This window comes from Elephas maximus, chromosome 3 (genome assembly GCF_024166365.1).
Source record: "Elephas maximus indicus isolate mEleMax1 chromosome 3, mEleMax1 primary haplotype, whole genome shotgun sequence".
Taxonomy (NCBI): domain Eukaryota; kingdom Metazoa; phylum Chordata; class Mammalia; order Proboscidea; family Elephantidae; genus Elephas; species Elephas maximus.
In genome coordinates this window covers 2275904-2298655 of record NC_064821.1, presented here as the reverse complement: position 1 = coordinate 2298655, position 22752 = coordinate 2275904, and the positions used below count along the sequence as shown (strand labels likewise).

Genomic DNA, 22752 nt, shown 5'->3' with positions numbered 1-22752 from the left:
TTGGTATGCGAGCCCAGGAGTCTGTTCACTTTTCTTGTATGGATTCAGCTGAGGTGTCCAGATAGTCACCAAGTGTGTGGTGCAGGGTCTCACTTACAGTCCTAGACGAGCAGGGGTAATTGGTGTAGGCATAGGTATCTGGGTACAGTAGGGGGTCATGTGCTGTGCAAGGCAGGGGGCTAAAAACTGCCTCTGAGTGTCTGTGAGGAAAGCATGTAGGTGGGTGGGTTTTGCACCCAGACTATAGGCACCCAATGCTATTGGCTATAAGGACTTGGAAGCACCACTTACTCTTGGACCCCTGTTATGGGTTGCGAGGTGTCATGGGTGGAGCCTCCAGTCCTCAGGCCCCTAATGTGGGTAGGTGAGGACCCTGCTTAACAGACACAGCAGTGTCAAATGTCACGAACGTGCCTCTCTACCATGTAGCTGAAACAGTTGAAGTTAGACTTCAGGTATATACCCTGTTGTACTCTGCTAATGAGGGCCTATGCAGTTGAAATGGGCCCACACAGATCTATGCAGAGGTGAAAGGCATTCAAAGTCCGTGGACCCCTTATGTCTGTGTCTCGGCAAAGGAGCTGTTTCTGCCCTGAGTTCCCTGCTTAGGAGAGCCAGCAGATTATTTTTTTCCCTGTTTGTTAATTTATTCCCTCTCCAAGGCCCGGAGATGGCTCAGGGAGAGTGCAGTTGCCTTCTTCCAACCCAGGGAATGCAGACAGCTGGGACCCAGTGCAGAGTGGGAAAGGAGCAGGTAAGTGGGTGAGAGGTTTGTCCTGAAGAGGTATTATTGGATTGCAGTAGGTTAAATGCAGGTACTTATCATTTACCAATTGTGGGCTGCTTCTCACTTCTTCTGGAAGGTTGAGCAGACTCTGCTGTTTGGCCTCCCCTGATGTGAAAAACACATCCTGAATGCCTCCGCTTGCCTCACTGTGCTCATGACAGCAGCAGAATCGATCTGTGGGGTGCTGGTTCCTGCTGGGTGGTCTGGCAACTCCTCGCTGCTTCTGAACCATTTTTCCCTCCTGTTGCTCAGTCTGATTCCTCAACTTTGCTTTGATGTTCAGGGTTCCTAGCTTATCACATATAATTGATTCACTTGGTTTTTTTTGGTCTTTGTTATAAGAAGGACCACAGGAAGTGTCTGACTATTCTGCTGTTTTGACCTGACCTCCTGGCAGATTTTTTTTTTTTTTGGTACTTTAGATGAAAGTTTACAGAATAAACTAGTTTCTCAGCAGTTAGTACACACATTATTCTATGACACTGGTTAACAACCCCATGACATGTCAACACCCTCCCTTCTCAACCCTAGGTTCCCTATTACCAGCTTTCTTGTTACCCCCTGCCTTCCAGTTCCTGCCCCAGGGCTGGTGTGCCCCTTTAGTCTTGTTTTATTCCATGGGACTATTCAATCTTTTGCTGAAGGGTGAAACTCAGGAGTGATCTCATTACTGAGCTGAAGGGGTGACTGAGGGCCATACTCTCAGGGTTTCTCCAGTCTCTGTCAGGTCAGCAAGTCTGGTCTTTTGTTTTGAGTTAGAATTTTGTTCTATATTTTTCTCCAGCTCTGTCTGGGACCCTCTATTCTGATCTCTGTCAGAACAGTCAGTGGTGGTAGCTGGGCAACATCTCGTTGTACTGGACTCAGCCTGGTGGAGGCCGTGGTAGATGTGGCCTGTTAGTCCTTTGGACTAATCTTTCCATTGTGTCTTTAGTTTTCTTCATTCTTCCTTGTCCCCAAAGGGGTGAGACCAGTGAAATATCCCAGATGGCTGCTCACAGACTTTTAAGACCTCAGACGCTACTCACCAAAGTAGAATCTAGAACATATTCTTTATAAACTGTTATGCCAATTGAGCTAGATGTTCCCTGAGACTGTGGTCCCCACATCCCTCAGTCCAGCAATTCTGTCCCTCAGGGAGTTTGGACATTCCTGATAGGTATTTTGGGCAGATAAAATTCAATCCATGACATTCCACCCTTTGGCCCCCCAGAATTCATGCCCTTGCCACATGTAAAACATATTCACCCCATCATATCCTGCAAAAGTCTTAAATCAACCCCAAGTCCAAAATACAAAATTCCTCTTCATCTGTGAAATCTAGAATACAAGTTATCTGCGTCCAAAGTACAATGGCAGAACAGGCACAAGTTAGACATTTCCAGTACAAGTAGGAGAAACTGGAGGGAAAGGAGGCATAACAGGCACCAAGCAAGTCAGCAGAACACATTACATTAGCCCTCAAGGCTTTGCAAATAACCCTTTGTCCTCTGAGACCATTTACACAATGGCCCTGCCCTCCAGACTCTAGGTATTGGTCACACTCTCCGGATTCTAAGTGGAGGCCCCTCAGCCCCGGGCTTCAGCTTCGCCTTCCAGGACCACTGGGACACCAGCTCTGCTCCCTCAGGTTCAGACACACCATTCTCCTAGTCCACCTGGGTGGCAGCTCCAACCTCAGAAACACCAGAGGCCATGGCTCCACCCTTTGAAACTCCAGAGGTCCTGGCCACACCTTTTGAGACTGAAGCAGCTCAGATTCCTGTGTTCTTTGTCTCTTCAGCGTCTGCTTCCTGTTCTCTAGTCCTCTAGGCTCCTCAGGCCTCATCCCTGCATCTAACCTGCTGGGGCAAGTGTTCCAAAGCTCTGTAGCTATACCAATAAGTGCCTGGAGGCACCCCACTCCTCCAGTAAACTTTGGCCAGCTCTCTTGCTCCGAGGGTCGGCAAGCCTAGCTCCACCGATAAGTGCCCAGAGGCACCCTACTCCACCAGGAAGCTTCCTGTGAACGGGCACTCAGCTTTCTTGCTCCATGAGTCAGCTCTAGCGCTGCCTGGTGCTGGTCTCCTGGTTCTGCTGCTGCCAGTCCTCTGTTGCTGCTGCTTCTCATCTGCTGCTGGTCCTCTGCCACTGGCACTTCTTTGCTGCTGCTGGTCCTCTACCCATTCACAGTTTCAAAACCACTTCCACATTGAAATTACATAAAATGGTGGACAATCTCACAATACTGGGACTCATGGCCCAGCTACGTTGACGGATATTTTTGGGGGACACGATTCAATCCATGACACTGGCTTAAGAAGCCAGTAGAGAGTGGCATAACCCATGACTTGAGGTCAAGTGCATACAGAAGAAACTGATTCTTAAGTTGATTAGAGGATGTTCAATGAAATCCCTGATGAAGAGGAGGGTATTGTAAGAGACAGATTTTTCTAATCCTTGGACCAACGGTAAAATGCCTGAACTAAATCCATGTTTCTGATGCATTTAGCAGAATTAAAATTGAAATTAACAATGCCTACTATTCAGGTTCTTTATCTGGTTAGCAACCATAATTAGCTAGGGAGTTCTTTTCTCCCTGGACAAGTTAGAATGTGGAAAGAATACACCCCAAGAAGGGGGCTTGATACAGATGCATTTATACAAGATATTGTTATTGTTAGGTGCCACTGAATTGGTTTAGTACCACAGAATGAAACACTGCCTGGTCCTGTGCCATGCTCACAATCGTTGTTATGCCTGAGCCCATTTTGCAGCCACTGTGTCAATCCATCTCATTGAGGGTCTTCCTCTTTTTTGCTGACCCTGTACTTTACTAAGCATGATGTTCTTCTCCAGGGAGTGATCCTTACTGACACGTCCAAAGTATGTAAGATGCAGTCTCACCATCCTTGCTTCTAAGCAGCATGCTGGTTGTACTTCTTCCAAGACAAATTTGTTTGTCCTTTTGGCAGTCCATTGTATATTCAGTATTCTTCGCCAACACCACAACTGAAAGGGGTCAATTCTTCTTCAGTTTTCCGTATTCATTGCCCAACTTTCACATGCACATGATGTGACTGCAAATACCATGGCTTGGGAGGTGGGGCCAAGATGGCAGCATAGTCAGACACTTCTGGTGGTCCCTCTTACAACAAAGACCTGAAAAAACAAGTGAATCCGTTATATATATGACAAGCTAAGAACCCTAAACATCAAATGCAAAGTTAAGAAATCGGACTGACGGGGTGACAGAGAGGCAGTGCAGAAGAAGCAAGAAGTTGCTGGACCTGACTCAGTAGGAGCACCTCAGCCCGATTCCCTGGCATGACCACGATGGGGCTGGTGGTACTTTCAGGATGCAGCTGCTCCAGCGAAAGAAGGCAAGTGAAGTGGCACAGCCCTGATCCCCTGGCACTACTGTGGCAGGGCTGGTGGTGGCGTTCAGTACGACGCTGCTTCAGCGAAAGAAGGCGAGCAAGGAGGCACAGCCCCAACCCCCTGGCGCCACTGCAGCAGGGCCAAGCCAGTATACAGAATCTATGCATGCCTCTGGAATCTTGTGCTCTCGGCACAAGATAAGTGATTTTTTCGAATTTACTGCATGGATTAATATCTCCTCCTTTTGAAAGAGCTCTCTTCCATCTATCTGATCCCACCTCCCTCTGTCCCAGCCGGCTTCAGTGACAGTTGATTTCCCTGAGCCTGAGATTGGCCCTACTGCACTCTCTGAGCCATTCTTCTGGCCTTGGAGAAGGAACAAATTAAGAACGGGGGAAAAATAATCGGTGGCTCCTGAAACCCGGAAACATAAAGCAGAAGTGGGTCCTGTCCGGGCACAAGCGGTCCCCAGGCTTTGAATGTGTTTCACCCCTGCGTGGACCCAGGTGGCTCCATTACAGCAGATAAGATCTGCTATTATATTGAAAGAGTGAATGTATTTGAGGTCTGACTGTAGCTGTTTCAGCTGTGTGGTGGAGAGGCAGGTTTTTGACATTTGAAACTGCTCTGCCTATTAAACAGGGCCCTCATCTACCCACAGCAGGGGCCTAAGGACTGGTGGCTCCACCCACACCACCTAGCCACCAGCGGCAGAGGTCCAAGGATAAGTGATGCCTCCCAATACTTACAGTTAAAAGCATTGGGTGCCTATGGTATGGCTGCAGAGCCCACCCACCAGTGCACTCTAGAGAACAGGGACGAGCCTTCCTCACAGACACTCAGGGGAAGGTTGTCAGCCCCTGCTTTCGTCAGAGTGTGACTCCCTGCTACAACCAAAAACATGTGCATACACCAGTCACCACTGCTCCTGTAAGATCACAGGTGAGAGCCTGAACCACACACTAGGTGACCAACTATCTGGACACCTGAACTGAATCTAGACAAGAATAGTGAATGGACTCCTAGACTCACATACCTGGTAACAGCTCTAGCCATCTGGTGAGAGGACATTAGTGCTTCAAAGCCTCCAATAATCAAGTTAGCTCACTCTAGTAGCCTACTCGGGTACATCAAAACAAAACAGAGCAAGAAGCTAGGACACAGTGAGCAAACATAAACTAATACAATAGCTTATAGATGCCTTGGGGACAACAGTAGATGTCAAATCACATAAAGAAGCAGACCATGATTGCTTCACCAAACTCCCAAAACAAATAATCAAGGAATCTTCTGGATGAGGATGTCTTCTTGGAATTACCAGATGTGGAATACAAGAGATTAATATATAGAACTCTTCAAGACATCAGGAAGGAGATCAGGCAAAATGTAGAACAAGCCAAGGAGCACACAGATACAGAAGTGGAGGAAATTAAAAAGGTTATTCAAGAACATAATGACAAATATAATAGGCTGCAGAATCCATAGAGAGACTGCAATCAGAAATTCAGAAGATTAACAATAAAATTTCAGAATTAGACAACTCAGTAGAAAGTCAGCCAAGTGGAATTGAGGAAAGTCAGAATTAGCAAGATTGAAGATAAAACACTTGACAACAATATAGTCAAAGAAAAATCAGATAAGAGAACTTAAAAAAAAAGAGGAAGCGTTAAGAATCATGTGGGACTCTATCAAGAGAAATAACCTACGAGTAATTGGAGTACCAGAACAGGGAGGGAAAACAGAAAATACAGAGAGAATTGTTGAATATTTCTTGGCAGAAAAATTCCCAGGTTTCAGGAATGATGAGAGGATACTGTCCAAGATGCTCATCGAACCCCATACAAGGTAGATTCCAAAAGAAAGTCACCAAGACATATTATAATCAAACTTGCCAAAACCAAAGATAAAGAGAAAATTTTAAGAGGGGCCAGGGATAAATAAAAAGTTACCTACAAAAGAGAGTCAATAAGAATAAGCTCGGACTACTTGGCAGAAACCATGCAGGCAAGAAGGCAATGGGATAACATATATAAAGCATTGAAGGAAAAAAACTGACAGCCAAGAACCATATATCCAGCAAAACTGTCTCTCAAATATGAAGGAGAAATTAGGAAATTTCCAGATAAACAGGAGTTTAGGGAATTTGCAAAACCAAACCAATACTACAAGAAATACTAAAGGGGATTCTCTGGTTAGAAAACCAATAATACCAGATATCAACCCAACGCTAGAACACAAGACAGAGGAAGCAGATATCATACTCAGCTACGGAAATCACAAAAATAAATCAAGATATAAAAAAAAAATACCATGGCTTGGGTCAGGTGCACCATAGTCTTCAAGGTGACATCTTTGCTTTTTAACACTCTAAAGAGGTCTTTTGCAGCAGATTTGCCTAGTGCGACGCATCTTTTGACTTCTTGACTGCTGCTTCCATGGGTGTTGATTGTGGATCCAACTAAAATGAAATCCTTGACAACTTCAAGCTTTTTTTCCCACATTTATCATGATGTGGGTTATTGGTCCAGTTGTGAGGATTTTTGTTTTCTTTATGTTGAGGTGTAATCCACACTGAAGGCTATGGTCGTTGATTTTCGTCAGTAAGTGCTACAAGTCCTCTTCACTTTCAGCAAGCAAGGTTGTGTCATCTGCATAACACAAGTTGTTAATGAGTCTTCCTCCAATCCTAATGCACTGTTCTTCTTCATATAATCCAGCTTCTTGGATTATTTGCTCAGCATACAAACTGAATAGGTATGGTGAAAGTATATAACCCTGATGCATATCTTTCCTGTCTTTAAACCATGCAGTATCTCCTTGTTCTGTCCAAACAACTTCTTTGATCTATGTACAGGTTCCTCACAACTGTGGTACATAGGGTCGCTATGAGTTGGAACCGACTCAACAGCACCTAACAACAAACAACAGCCTTAAGAAATTTTCATGATACAGATGTAGAAAGAAATCTCAGGAAAAAGACCTTGGGTGCCAACCCATCTGTTATCTCAATTCCTCAGGCAACCAGAAAAGGGTTTCATTTGAGCAAGCAGTTTTAAGGAAAGGGTCTTGGCACCAAGGTCTTATCACTAGCCCCGGTTATCAAGCATCCCCAAGAAATGTTTCACATCAAATCAGACATTTTTATGACCTATTCTAGAAACTATGCATTGTGAGCATCTTGTGATTGTGAATGTGAATCTCTGTACTCACACATACCCCTGCTATTAACCTCTGTAACAAATCTTTGTAGCCCACCTAGGCATTCCGGATCACATGTATCCAGTGAGAGCCTCTTCTCTGCTTCGCTTGACCCTCTCTTTTCTGACCTCAATGAATGCTTAACCAAGCGGTGATTTTTGTTATAACTTCTCTTTCAGCCCTATAATCGTTCTGCCTGAAACTATCTCTCTGAAATTACCATGTTTTCACTTATGTGAGCTGGTGGTTTCATCCATTTGAGTGGATGTCTAATGGTGAATAAATCCTCTGAATTTCCCCTTAAAGTTCTGAGTGTTTTTCCACTATGATAGATGCCATCTGTAAAAATGGCGTGGCGGGGGCATCTGACCTCCTCTACCTTCACAGAGGGGAAGGAGAGTCATTATCAGCATCAGCCACCGAAGGCTGATTTCTATGCGGCAGAGGTCAGTCATACTTTCTCTTGCCAGCCTGTTTACCAATTCTGACACCAGCCACCCTTCCCAGAGCACTCTCTACCTCTCTTCTGGGTTTGATTATTCATTCCAATGGCCACAGAGAACTCACAGACAATACCCACGATTATGAGGTTTATTAGGAAATAATAGGTCACAATTCTAGATTAGGAAACTCAGGATACCGTTGTTCAGTCAAGACAGTTTCTCATCTGGGACCGAAGGTAGGCCTGTCCATGGCCCTTGGCCTCTCAGCCTGTCAGCCTTTGGCCTCTTGGGCTGGCCCAGCCTCTGCCCTGCTCAGGGAAGTGTTCGAAAGCTCTTTTAGCCCTCCTGATAAGCGCCTGGAGGCACTCCACTCCAGTAAGCCTCGGGCCAAAGGGTCTCAGCTCTCTAGGTCCATGGGTCAGCAAGTCTACCTCCACCAAAAAGTGCCTGGAGCACTTGTTCCACTCTGCCAGCAAGCCTCCTGCCCAAAGGTACTCAGCTCTCCTTCAGCGGGCCAGGAAGCCCATCAGACCATCTCCTACTGGTCTCTTTGTTTTGCTGCCTCTGCTGCCGTTTCTTTGCCACTGCTTCACGCCGTTGTCTCTCACTGTCTTCTGTTACAACTCTGTCTCCTGGGTCTAGGATGTTCCCAGCACAGGGATGCAGGGTGCAAAGGCAGTGTTGCACTCTTTTCTTCTTGGTGGTTGTGAGTCTCCCCTTTCTGTCTCTGGAATGGCTCGTTTCAAGCCCAGCAGGATGGCAAAACTGACCAATCCCATCGTTAGGGTTCCACACAGCTTATTTACATGGTCCCACACTCACAAAGCTGCCATGCATCTAATTTGTATTATTAGCAAGCTGTCCAATCCCCTTGGTGGGCCAAAAGCACCTTATTTTTATAGTCCCATCCAATCATTTGGTGGGAGTTACACGACCATGGTGAGAAAGGCCATATAAAAGTGATCCTGTTGCGCTGCACCCAGCTAGTCCAAGACCAGGAGTGGGACTTGTGAAAGTTTTCAAGGGACACTTGCCATGACTAGGCCCTGTGTGAGACCACAAATTGTGTAGAGTGGCCTCCCTGACTGGCCCATGACTGTCCTTGCCACAGGAGTAGGACTAAGAAACATTTTTCAGAGAACACTTCCTGGGACAGGCCCCATGCTGGACAGTGGATAGCCTAAGGACACCATCCTTGGACCTCCATGCCTTCCCCAGCTGTCTCAGTCTCTACAGAGGAACACGGGAACTTTTCAGAAGTAGTCCCAATGCCCAGGACCCACAAGTGACAGCAACTTGGCCAAGAGACATCCTCTGCAAGCCTTTTTGTCTGATCCAGGATAGTGCCCCTCTTTGGAGGGGGACTTAGATACGTTTTAAGCAGGCACATGGTAAAAATGGTGTGGGGAAGGTGTCTGACCTCCTACAACCCCACAAGGTGGAAGGAGAACCAAGATCAACAGCCCAAGGCTGACTCATATGAGGTGGAGGTCAGACACACCTCCTCTCTCCACCATCTCTACCAATTCTGACACCAACTGTCCCTCTCACGGCATTCTCTACTGGGTTCAATAATTTATTGCAATGGTCACACAGAACTCACAGACCATATTTACAATTATGGGGCTTATTAGGGAAGTAACAGTTACAATTCAGGCCCAGGAACACTCAGGATAGTTCTTTCATCAGGATAGCCTCTCCCCAGCTGTGCTTGAAAGCACGCCTCCTCCTGGCTCTCAGTCTCTCCTCAAAGGCACCCAGCTTTCTCTCTGCATAGGCCAGGAAGCCCACAGTGCCGTCTCCTGCTGCCGGGTCTCTTCTTCCTTGGTGGTGGGTTCCTCCTCTCTGCTCTGGAATTGGTTCTCTTTTAAGGCAAAACTGACCAATCCCCTCAGGAGGCCACAATCACCCTATAACACAGTTCCATCCAAACACCTGTGTGGGAGTTATAAGAACATGGCTAGAAAGGCCACACACAGAAGTAATTCATTGCACTGCACACATGCAACAAACAGGCTCAAGGTGAGGCTTGCCACCTGGTCCGGTTCAAGTCCACCACCGGAGGGTTTCTTACAAACATTTGGGTGGGCACCTTCTATGACATGGGCCAAATACGGGGCAGTTGACAGCCTGGATTCCCTTTTCCCCAGTCAGTCCCACTGTTTTTCCCCCTCCGGATGAAGATTTGGTAGGGTTTGGGAGGTACACCAAGCAACTAGGGCGTATGCAGGATTGCGACTAGACTGGGGAACTCTCCTTGGTTCTCTGGGCCTCCTGGATGGTCCCTCTCTTTAGAGGTGTACATAGAAAAAATTTTCAAGAGGCACATACGGCAACCGGGTGCCCTCCCCAGGCGTTCCTAGCTGACCCAGGTTTGTGCTTTGCTTCCCACTCTGGCAGGGATTTAGAAATATTTCTTGGAGGCACACATGACAATCGGGCCATGCAGGTGCCCTCCACTGACCTGTTTGGCCCAGCCCAGTCCCAACCACTGGAATTGAACTTAGAAAACTTTTCAGACAGAGCCACCAATAACTGGGTCCATGTGGGATCGCAGGCAGGTCTGAGGCACCCTCCACAGGCCTCCCTGGTTGGCCAGGTCCAGTCCCCCTCACTGGCCAAACCCACTGCCATTGAGTCAATTCTGACTCATAGCGACCCTGTAGGACAGAGGAGAGCTGCCCCATAGGGTTTCCAAGGCTGTAAATCTTTATGGCAGCAGGCTTCCACATCTTTCTCCGGTGTGGCAGCTGGTGGGTTTGAACCATAAGGATCAGCCAAATGTTTAACCACTATGCCACCAGGGCTCCTCCCCTCACCGAAGGGGGACTTAAGAATGCTTTAGGAGACATCCTAAAACAGGGACCATCTGGGGCTGTGGGTGGGTCTAGGGAGCACTCCATGGGTCTCCCTATTCACTCCGGGCCAGTCAGTAGCTAAAGAGAAAAATTTGGGGGAGGCCATCTCTATGGCCAGCCAGGGCCAGTGCAGCCCCTCTGGATGGGGAGTTAGAAATCTTTTCGGGACGCACATCGATGACTGAGCCATGACAGACAGTGGCTGTGTCTGGGTTACCTTCTCCGACTTCCCTGCCCAGCTGTTATGAGTTGAATTGTGTCCCCCTCAAAAATGTGTGTCAGTCCTCACCCGTATACCTGTGGTTATAATGGCATTTAGGAATGGGTTTTCTCTGTTATGTTAATAAGGCAGTATTTATGTAGGTGTGTCTTAGGTCAATCTCTTTTGAGATATTAAAAGAGCAGATGAGGCACAGAAGCAGCAAGCAGAGATGGGAAAAGACAAACGCCACACCCCATGAAGACCACCAAGAAACTGAAGAACAGAGATGAAAAGAGACAAAGACTTTTCACAGAGCCAAGAGAGAAAGCTTTCCCCTAGAGCTGGCACACTGAATTCAGACTTCTAGCCTCCTCAACTGTCACAGAATAAATGACTGTTTGTTAAAGACACACGCTTCTGGTATTTTTATTACAGCAGCTCTAGATAACTGAGACACCAGCCCAGGCTGATCCTCATCTCCCTAGAGGGGAATTTAGAAATGTTTTTCGGGGCATCTCTGATACCAGGCCCCACCCAGGACAGTAGATGGGTACAGGGAGCCCTCCTTGGGCCTCACTAGCTGGCCCAGCTGGTTCCTCCCTTAAGAGAGAGATTTAAAAAATTTTGGGAGCCTCATCCCACAACAGCACCCCAAGCGGGACTGCACTAGGACTTCAGAACATTTTCAGGTGGTGCTTCTGAAGACCGGCCCCTATGCAGACCACAGCTGGGTGGTTGTGCCCTCAGAAAGGAGATAGGTGCACCCAGTGACATGGCCCCACACGGAACCTTGGGGGCCTGGGGACAACCTCAGGGCTCCCTATCTGTCCTGGGAGGTCCTGTTCCAAAGGGTGACTATAAATTTCCAAGAGGTGCATTTAAACATTGGTCTGCACGTGGGCCACAGGAGGAGCTATGTGAGTCTCCGTGAGCCTTCGAGAGACTGGCACAAGCCTGCACCCAGTGGTGGTCAAGTCAGTTCCTTCTGACTCTAAACCTCAAGCTTAACCCCGACATCTCCTTCCTCCATAATGGGTCCCAGCACACACCAGGAGCTCAAGAAGTGTCAGACTCTCTGCCTGTCTCCTGAAAGGTCCATAGCTCCAGTCCACCTGTCCAAGCCCCCCCTTTGGGACATGCCTCTGATACCATCTCTTCCACCAGGACCTCCCAGATTCCTCACCCTCAGGGGTCAGGCCCCAAGACCAGGTCAGGGGGGTCCCAGGGTCCACCACAGGCCTGCCTCTTTGGCTTCTCCAGTCAGCTCTGCCAGGGCCTGAGTGGATGGAGGAGGAAGCAGCAGAGAGGGATGTGAGCGGTAGGCGGGGGTGGGGGGGGGGGGAGTGAGTGGCCTGTGCGTCTCTTATGAATTGACTCCAACTTCCTGTAGTGGAAATGGTAAACATGCTTCACTGCTAACCAAAAGGTGGGAAGTTTGAGCCCTTCCAGAAGCATTTCAGAAGGCCTGTTAGTCATCCACTTCTGAAAAAAAAAAAAATTAGCCATTGAAAAGCCTATGGAGCATAATTCTACTCGGACACAGTCCCCAACACATCTCTTCCTTCAAGAATCAATCTTTCCCTCACTCCCCTTCCTCATAGACCTCTGACCCCCAACTTCCTCCCTCACTGCTTCCCCCTCCCAGTCTCTTCCTCAGACTGTCTGATGCTCCCTCCCCCTGCTCCTAAATGCCTCCTCCCTATCCCAGGAATCCTTCCCCTCCTTAAGTTTGGCCGCCCCACTCAGCCCCTCCGTGTATGTGAGACAGCCTCGTGACTTGCGTTCTGTCCCCATTACCAGAGGCGGTGGCGCTTCCAGGCTCAGACAGGCAGGAACATCCCCCAGAATTGCTCTTCTCTGCCTCAGTGGCCCCCCCTCCCCGGGCTTCAACACCTACTCAGTGGCCCAGGTGCCTGACTGTAGCCCCACGGCCCGCACCCACTGACCCAGCCCCAGTCTCAGTGTCCTGGTCATACAAATAAGGTGAGACCCCATCAAGTCCCCTTCCCTGCTCCCACGACAGATTTGCAGTGTCATGGTGAACCAGGCTGGAACTCCGCCTCCTTTCCTCCACTCCCCGCCTGCGATCTGCTCTTCACCCCTCCGGGCCCTACACCTTCCCCCTCCGGGGGGCTCACGCGCGCCGCCCTCTGGCTGAGCAGACAGACGCTAACGTTGAGCTCAAGGCAGAACATGAACTTCTCTCTGGAGCCGCTGGGCGGAGCACCTGGGGAGGAGCGTAAACGGGCGGGTCCTCTCTGGTGCCTGCCCCTCGCCCCTGCCCTGATACTAGAGCATTGCTCCCTTCCTGGCCCCGCCTCACGGCCCGGCTCCACCCACTCCTGTCTCCGCCCTTCCCCACCCAGGCCCCGCCCCATCTTGGTCCTGCCTCTCCCAGGCCCCGCCCCCTCAGGCCCCACCCCTCGGGCCCTGCCCCACACACCTCACAGGGTTCCCAGCCTGCGCGTGCAGTCGTCAGCCACATGTTGCCAGGGGATGCCGCTGAGGACACGGGGTGCTGGGCACCGCCACTGCCTCCCCACCTTGGGAGGGTGAGCCTCACAGGGCGTCTGCGGGACACCGCCCGACTCCAAGAAGAGGTGGGAAGGATTCTTAGGAGCTTTAGGGAGGGTCACAGAGGCACAGAATGACAGGTCCAACCCCAGTTGTGAGGATTTTATGTTAAGTTGTAATCCATACTGAAGGCTGTGGCCTCTGATCTTCATCAGTAAGTGCTTCAAGTCCTCTTCACTATGGGCAAGCAAGGCTGTGTCATCTGCATATCACAGGTTGTTAATGAGTCTTCCTCCAATCCTGATACCACATTCTTCTTCTAGCTTCTCAGGTTATTTGCTCAGCATACAGATTAAGTATGGTGAAAGGATAGAATCCTGACACACCTTTCCTGATTTAAACCACCCAGTATACCCTTGTTCTGTTAGAACGACTGCATCTTGATCTACGCACAGGTTGTTCATGAGCACAATCAAGTGTTCGGGAATCCTCATTCTACACAGTGATATTCACAATTTGTTCTGACCCACACAGCCTTTGCGTAGTCAATAAAACACAAACATCTATTATGGATTGAATCTGTCCCTCAAAAACGTGAGTCAGCTTGGCTAGGCCATGATTCCCGGTGTTGTGTGATTCTCCATCACTTCATCACCTGACCTGATATTCGTATGTTGGAAATCCTGCTTCTACGATGTTAATGAGGCAGCCTTAGAGGCAGTTAGTGAGTCAGGACTCAATCTACACAATTGGGTTGTATCTTGAGTCAGTATCTTTTGAGATATGGAAGAGCGAAGGGAGCAGAGAGACAGGGAGACTTCATTACGACCAAGCAAGAGGAGCCAGGACCGCGCATCCTCTGGGCCTGGGGTACCTGTGCTGAGAAGCTCCTAGGCCAGGAAAAGATTGACGACAAGGACCTTTCCCCAGAGCCAAGAGAGAGAAAAATTTGCCCTGGAGCTGGCACCTTGAATTTGCACTTCTAGCCTCCTAGACTCAGAGAGTGAATTTCTCTTTGTTAAAACCATCCAGTTGTGGTATTTCTGTTATAGCAGCACTAGATAACTACAACAACATCTTTCTGGTGTTCTCTGCTTCCTGCCATGATCCATCTGACATCAGCAAAGATATTCCTCATTCCATGTCCTCTTCTGAATCTGGCTTGAATTTCTAGCAGTTTCCTGTCGATGTACTGCTGCAACTACTTTTGAATGATCTTCAGCAAAGTTTTACTTGTGTGTGATATTAATGACATTGTTCGATAACTTTTACATACTGTTGGATCACCTTTCTTTGAAATGGGCACAAATATGGATCTCTTCCAGTTCGTTGGCCAGATAGCTGTCTTCCAGATTTCTTGGCATAGGCAGGCGAGCACTTTCAGTGCTGCACTGTTTCCTGAAACATCTCAATTGGTATTCCATCAACTCCCAGAGCCTTGTTTTTCGTCAATGCCTTCGGTGCAGCTTGGACCTCTTCCTTCAGTACCATCGGTTCCTGATCATATGCTGCCTCCTGAACTGGTTCAACGTCGACCAATTCTTTTTGGTGCAATGACTCTGTACTCCTTCCATCTTCTTCTGATGCTTCCTGCATCATTCAGTATTTTGCCCATAGAATCTTTCAATATTGCAACTCAAGGCTTGAATTTTTTCTTCAATTCTTTCAGTTTTCTGAGAAATGCCAAGCGTGTTCTTCCTTTTTGGCTTTCTATCTCCAGGTCTTTACACATTTCATTATGATACTTTACTCTGTCTTGAACCGCCGTTTGAAATCTTCTGTTCAACTCTTTTATTTCATCATTTCTTCCTTTCTCTTTAGCTACTCTATATTTGAGGGTGACTTTCAGAGTCTTCTGACATCCATTTTGGTCTTCTCTTTCCTTCTTGTCTTTTAAATGGCTTCTTGCTTTCTTCATGTATGATGTCCTTGATGTCATCCCACAACTCGTCTGGTCTTTGGTCATTAATGTTCAATAGGTCAAATCTATTTTTCAGAAGATCTCTAAATCCGGTTGGGATATACTCACCTGAATTTTGACTTTTGTGGACTTGTTTTAATTTTTTTCAACTTCGACTTGAACTTGCAAATGAGCAACTGATGGTCTGCTTCACGGTTGGCCCCTGGCCTTGTTCTGGCTGATATTGAGCTTTTCCATTGTCTCTTTCCACAGATGTCATCTATTTGATTCCTGTGTATTCCATCTGGTGAGGACCACATGTATAGTCACCATTTATGTTGCTGGAAAAAAGTATTTGCAATGAAGAAGTTGTTGGACCTGCAAAATTGTATCATGTGATCTCCAGTGTCATTTCTATCACCAAGGCCATATTTTCCAGCTACTAATCCTTCTTCGTTCTCAACTTTCACATTCCAATCACCAGTAAATAGCAATGCATCCTGATTGTATGTGTGATCAATTTCACATTGAAAAAGTTGGTAAAAATCTTCAATTTCTTCATCTATGGTGTTAGTGGTTGGTGCATAAATTTGAAAATTAAAATTGTCATATTAACTGGTTTTCCTTGTAGACGTATGGATATTATCCTATTACTGACAGTGTTGTACTTCAGGATGGATCATGAAATGTTCTTTTGGATGATAAACTCAACATCATTCCTCTTCAATTTGTCATTCCTGGCATAGTAGACCATATGATTTTCTGATTCAGAATGGTCAATTCCAGTCCATTTCAGCTCACTAATGCCTGAGATATCAATCTTTATGCATTTCATTTCACTTTTGATGACTTCCAATTTTCCTACATTCACACTTCTTACATCCCCTGTTGTGATTATGAATAGATGTTTGCAGCTGTTTCTTCTCATTTTCAGTCATGCCACATCGGCAAATTAAGATTCTGAAAGTTTGACTCCATTCACATCATTATGGTCGACTCTACATTGAGGAGGCAGCTCTTCTCCAGTCATCTTTTGACTGCCTTCCAACAAGAGGGCATCATCTTCCAGCACTATACCAGACAATGTTCCCCTGTTCTTCATAAGGTTTTCACTGGCCAATTATTTCAGAAGTAGACCGCCAGGTCCTACTTCTTTGTCTTAGTCTGGAAACTCTACTGAAACCTGTCCACCATGGGTTACCCTGCTGGTATTTGAAATACTAGTGTCATAGCTTCCAGCATCACACCAAAACACAATCCACCTCATTATGACAAACTGAGATGTGTGGCGTTAGAGGTGGTACACGGGTTTAAAGTCATTTGATGCACACCAGGAGGCAGATTTCAGAAACTTAAAAATAGGTACAAAAAACTAAGCAGAATAAAGCAGAGCTATAAAAGTTGGAAAACCTACAACCGATGACTGCCCTGACAGGGAACACAACAGAGAACCCCTGAGGGAGCAGGAGAGCAGTGGGATGCAGACCCCAATTCTCATAAGACCAGACTTAATGGTCTGACTGAGACTAGAAGGACCCTGGTAGTCATGTCCCCCAGACCTTCTGTTGCCCCAGGACAGGAACCATTCCCGAAGCCAACTCTTCAGACATGGATTGGACTGGACAATGGGTTGGAGAGGGATGCTGGTGAGGAGTGAGCTTCTTGGATCTGGTGGACACTTGAGACTGTGTTGGCATCTCCTGCCTGGAGGGGAGATGAGAGGGTGGAGAGGGAAAAAAAATTAAAAAAAAAAAAGTTGGAAAACAATGAAGGAATGGTAAACGAAAGGGGATAAAGAACTCACAGTAAGGAAAATAGAGGTGGGCTAAAGTGGGCAAACTTTTCTTCCAGTCATTCCAAGCTCTCTTGTTTTTGGACAATTTACTTTAAGTGAAAAAATCTCCTTTCTGCAGGTCATTTCTGGATTTAAAAAAATTTATTCAACACTTTGAATTTGATCTCGCCCCCTTTGTACCTCTGATTCCATGACTGAGATCAGAATTGTTCTCAATCCCTGGTACCATTTGGGGGCTGACCTTCCTCCACTAATATATACGGTCCCTTGTTCCTTTTACAGCCTTTTGACTTTATCAGCTTCTCTCCATCCTCATTATTTTTGTCTGCCCACCTCCCAGTCATTTACTCGACTGATTAATGACTTTGGAAGCTGGCTCAACCTTACCCTCCCTCCTAAATTCTGTATCGCATCTGGGGGCTTCAGTGTCTGCATGGATTTTTATCTAAGACTCCGGCCTCTAGTTTCATTGACCTCATTGCTGGGGATTTTCCACTCCATTCTACTTCAGATAATCAATTCCGTGGACCTGTGATTATCCTGGAGTTCTCTGTGCCTGTGAAATCAATAAGTCTCTCTTCAAAACATTCGCTCACCTCTCTTGAGCTTGACCTACATCTATCTCTTGATTAAATAAGACCTACGGTGGTGCAATTCTTCTATCTTTTCATTCTCAGGTAATTCCTGATTCTCCCACTTACAGACACCATGAATATGATGAGGTCATGTACCCAATTATTTTCTGAAATCAAGACATACCCACTCTCCACTTATCAACATGGTTAGGTTCCAAAGACCATGTCATTATACAAAAAAGCACTGTTATACAAAAATTATGGTAGACTAGGCTCAATTATCATTACAGAGCTGACTAACTACTGACAATCATGGCCCAGTCAAGCTGGCACATAATCTTTACCATCACAGCCATAGAGCCAGCGTTACTCTTGCCTCGCACCTTGGTGTTCATCACTACCAGACATACCTTGTTAATGTGCAAAATATTCAGATAGTTTTTTTTTTATTCCTGTCATAAATGTGAAAAGTCAGATAATGAGATAGTCGGTAACTGAGGAGCAGGTCTATCTCCCTGGAAATTCCATAAAATACTTCCTGCTATTCACCAGTGAACTTTCTTTAAAAGATAAAGGAATCACACTTACTGAAATGTGTTCTTAGAAAAAAATTTGTTCAGTTTTTTTAAATCAATATTTTTCTAAATTAAAAAAAGAACACTTAAAATATTTCATTTGGTTTTGAATTCAGCATCATTTAAGTCACATGAGCTTTATCTGTATCCACGGAACTACACTGTTCTGAAAACCAGTAGGACTAGTTTGACTGTATTATTTAATGATCATATCCTAGGCGTGAATGTTGGCTTTAATCCAACAAGGACACTGTCCACAAAAAGTGTAGAGAAAAAGCTGAGGCACCAGAAGGCCAAGCCATTACCAGTACAGAAATGGGAATATTTAGCCTACAAATTATAAGACCTGGAGAGTATCTGTCAGAATATTTAAGTATTTTAAGTGTTCCATATGGAAAAGGGATTATATTTATTTTTGAGCGCCCAGGAGGAAGATATAGGTTTAATGGGAGAGATTTCTAGATAAGGAATTCTGCTCTGAGAATTTAACATTTAAAGAACAAGAGGCCCTACGATGTTTAATTACTTGCTTTTAGAAAATAAATGTCAGCTGTATGACATAATTCGGCCATGAAAAGCACCAAGGATTCCGCCGTTGTCTTCTAAGATCCCTTTTTTTAAAAAATTGTGCTTTAGATGAAAGTTTACAACTCAAGTTAATTTCTCATACAAAGATTTATACACATATAGTTATGTGATTCTAGTTGCAATCGCTATAATGTAACAGCACACACTCCCCCTTTCCACCCGGGTTTACTGAGTCCATTCAACCAGATCCTACCACTTTCTGCCTTCTCATCCCACCTCTGGACAGGAGCTGCCCATTTAGTCTCATGTATCTACTTGAACTAAGAAGCACACTCTTTATGAGTATTATTTTATGTTTTATAGTCCAGTCTAATCTTTGTCTGAAGAGTTGGCTTCGGGAATGGTTTTAGTTCTGTGTTAACAGAGTTTGGGGGCCATGTCTTCTGGGGCTCCTCTTGTCTCAGACCATTAAGTCTGGACTTTGTACGTGAATTTGAGCTCTATACCACACTTTTCTCCTGCTCCATCAGAGACTCTTGGTTGTATTCCCTGTTAGGGTGGTCATTGGTGATAGCCAGGTACCATCTAGTTCTTCTGGTCTCAGGCTGATGGAGTCTTTGGTTTATGTGGCCCTTTCTGTCTCTTGGGCTAATATTTTCCTTTGTCTTTGGTGTTCTTCATGCTCCTTTGCTCCAGGTGAGCAGGGGCCAACTGATGCATCTTAAATGGTTTTTTTGCAAGCTTTAAGACTCTGGATGCCACTCACAAAAGTGGGATGCAGAACATTTTCTTAATAATCTTTGTTATGCCAATTGACCTAGATGTCCATGAAACCTCTGTCCCTGCTACTCTGTCCCTCAAATTGTTTGGTTGTATTCAGGAAACTTTTCACCTTTTGGTTTAGTCCAGTTGTGCTGACTTCCCCTGTATTGTGTGTTGTCCTTCCCTTCTCCTAAGATAAATCTTTCTAGTCAGTGAATTCCCTTCTCCCACCCTCCCTAGACCTTCGTAACCATCAGAGAATGTTTTCTTCTGTATGTAAATCTTTTCTTGAGTTCTTATAATAGTGGTTGTTATGGATTGAACTGTGTCCCCCAGAAATGTGTGTCAACTTGGTTAGGCCATGATTCCTACTATTGTGTGGTTGTCCTCCATTCTGTGATTTTCCTATGTGTTATAAATCATAATGTCCGCCTGTGGTTAAAGAGGATTGGGGTGGGATGTAACACCCTTGTTCAGATCACATCCCTGATCCAATGTAAATGGTGTTTCTTAGGGGTGTGGCCTGCACCACCTTTTATCTTATGAGAGATAAAAGGAAAGGGAAGTGAGCAGAGAGTTGGGGACCTCAAAGCACCAAGAAAGCAGTGCCTGGAGCAGAGCACATCCTTTGGACCCAGGGTTCCTGCATGAAGAAGCCCCTAGTCCAGGGGAAGACGGACGAGAAGGGCCTTCCTCTAGAGCTGACAGAGAAAGCCTTTCCCTGAAGCTGACGCCCTGAATTTGGATTTCTAAATTTCTCTTTGTTAAAAAAAAAAAAAAAAGCCATCCACTTATTATGCTGTTTCTCCTATAGCAGCACTAAATGACTAAGACAGTGGTCTCATACAATATTTGTGCTTTTGCGACTAATTTCACTCAGCATAATGCCTTCCAGATTCACCCATGTTGTGAGATGTTTTGTCAATTCATCATTGTTCTTTATCATTGAGTAGTATTTCATTGTGTGTATACACTATAATTTGTTTATTCATTTGTCTGTTGATGGGCACCTAGATTGTTTACATATTTTTGCAATTGTGAACAGTGCTGCAATGAACATGTGTATGCATGTATCCACTCATGTGAGAGCTCTTATTTCTCTAGGATGTATTCCAAGGAGTGGAATTGCTGGATCATATTTCTAGCTTTTTAAAAAAGGAAGCGCCAAATCGATTTTCATAGTGGTTGTACCATTTTACATTCCCACCAGCAATGTATAAATAAGTGTTCCACTCTCTCCACAACCTCCCCAACATTTATTATTTTGTTTCTTGGATTAATCCCAGCCTTGTTGGGGTGAGATGGTATCTCATTATAGTTTTGATTTGCATTTCTCTAATGGCTAATGTAATGATCATGAGCATTTCCTCATATATCTGTTAGCTGCCTGAATGTCTTCTTTGGTGAACTGCCTGTTCATATCCTTTGCCCATTTTTTAATTGGGTTGTCTTTTTGCTGTTCAGGTTTTGCAGTATCTTGTAGGTTTTAGAGATTAGGCCCAGAATGGATACGTTGTAGCCAAATTTTTTTTCCCAGTCTGTAGGTTGTCTTTTTTTTCTCTTTTGGTGAAGTCTTTGAATGAGCACAAGTGTTTGACATTTAGGAACTTCCACTTATCTCGTTTCTCTTCTGGTGTTTGTGCATTGTTAGTTATGGTTTCTATTCTGTTTACGTCATGTATTGGGGCTCCTAGTGTTGTCCCTATTTTGTCTTCCATAGTCTTTATCATTTTAGATTTTATATTTAGGTTTTTGATCCATTTTGAGTTAGTTTTTATACATGGCATGAGGTTGGGTCTTGTTTGATTTTTTTGCAGATGGATATCCAGTTATGCCAGCACCGTTTGTTAAAGAGACTGTCTTTTCTCCATTTAATGGACTTTGGGCCTTTGTCAAATATCAGATGCTCACAGGTGAATGAATTTATGCCTGGGTTCTCAATTCTGTTCCACTGGTCTATATATCTGTTTTTGTACCAGTACCGGGCTGTTCTGACTACTGTTGTGGTACAATAGGTTCTAAAATCAAGCAGTGTGAGGCCTCCAGCTCTGTTCTCCTAAGATTCACTTTATTTTAAAAAATGTGCTGAAAAGGCCTCTTTGAAGTATTAAAAAACAAAGACCTCACTTTGAGGACTGACTGAGGTGCCTGACCCCAGCCACAGTGTTTTCAGTTGCCTCATATGCATACAAAAACTGGAAAATGAATAAGGAAGGTCGATGAACTGATGCCATCGAATTATAGTGTTGGTGAAGAATATTGGATATACCATGGACTCCCAGAATGAACAAATCTGTCTTGGAAGAGGTACAGCCAGCATGCTCCTTGGAGGTTTGGATAGCAAGACTTCATCTTACATATTTTGGACATGTTATCAGAAGGGACCAGTCCCTGGAGATGGACATCATGTTTCCTCACTGAAAAAGAGGAAAACCATCAACAAGACAGACTGACACAGTTGCTGCAACAAAGGGCTCAAACACAGCAATCACTGTGAGGATGATGCAGGACTGGGTAGTGTTTCGTTCTGTTGTATGTAGGGTTTCTATGAGTCGAAAATGACTCAACGGCACCTTATGGAAACAACGTTTGTGAGAAAGTCCTATAGCAGTTACCTCCAGAACCTCTCTTCTTTCATTCCACTTACCAGTCATCTGAAAATTCCATTTCATCATTGTTTTTAATTTCAAGCATCCCACATTAGAAGACTGCCTGCTCTGTGATATGCACTATTCTTTGTGCTGGTGATACGAGATGAACCTGAAGTGTCATAAGTAATTAGTTCATCCATCCACTCTCTGCTTTAAGTGTTTGAGTGCCTTCTGTGTGAAGGCACAAAGATCAGCAGAGACAAACAAGCATAAACTCTGCCCAAAAAGCTCTGTTTATAGTGAGTGAGACAGAGAATAATCAGTGCTATCAAACCAAAACCAAACCCAGTGCCATTGAGTCGATTCCAACTCATAGAGACCCCAAAGGACAGAGCAGAATTGCCCCATAGAGTTTCCAAGGAGCACCTGGCAGATTCGAACTGCCGACCCTTTGGTTAGCAATCATAGCACTTAACCACTACGCCACCAGGGTTTCCAATCAGTACTATAGTAGGGGCTAAAGAAGACTACCAGGATAGTACAGAGAAAGTGAAGTTGGGGTGATAATAGAAGAGTTCCTAGAATTGGTGGAATTAGAGAAGTCTTAACGTGAACCTAAAGAAACAGACAGGGAAATGCATTTTAGACAGGTGAGGTGGAAATA

At 45.5% G+C, this 22752-nt stretch overlaps 1 protein-coding gene and 1 long non-coding RNA gene across 2 annotated transcripts in view; both read right to left on the bottom strand.

Annotated features, from left to right (window-relative positions):
• Positions 1–22752, bottom strand: part of LOC126071868 (zinc finger protein 345-like) — a 245407-nt gene that overhangs the window by 136661 nt on the left and 85994 nt on the right. The gene's annotated exons all lie outside the window — the stretch shown is intronic.
• On the bottom strand, positions 11812–21905 carry LOC126071879 (uncharacterized). The gene is made up of 3 exons (XR_007516396.1): positions 21767–21905; positions 16822–16966; positions 11812–12330 (listed from the first exon to the last, which is right to left on the bottom strand). It is a non-coding gene; the product is annotated as an uncharacterized LOC126071879 (long non-coding RNA).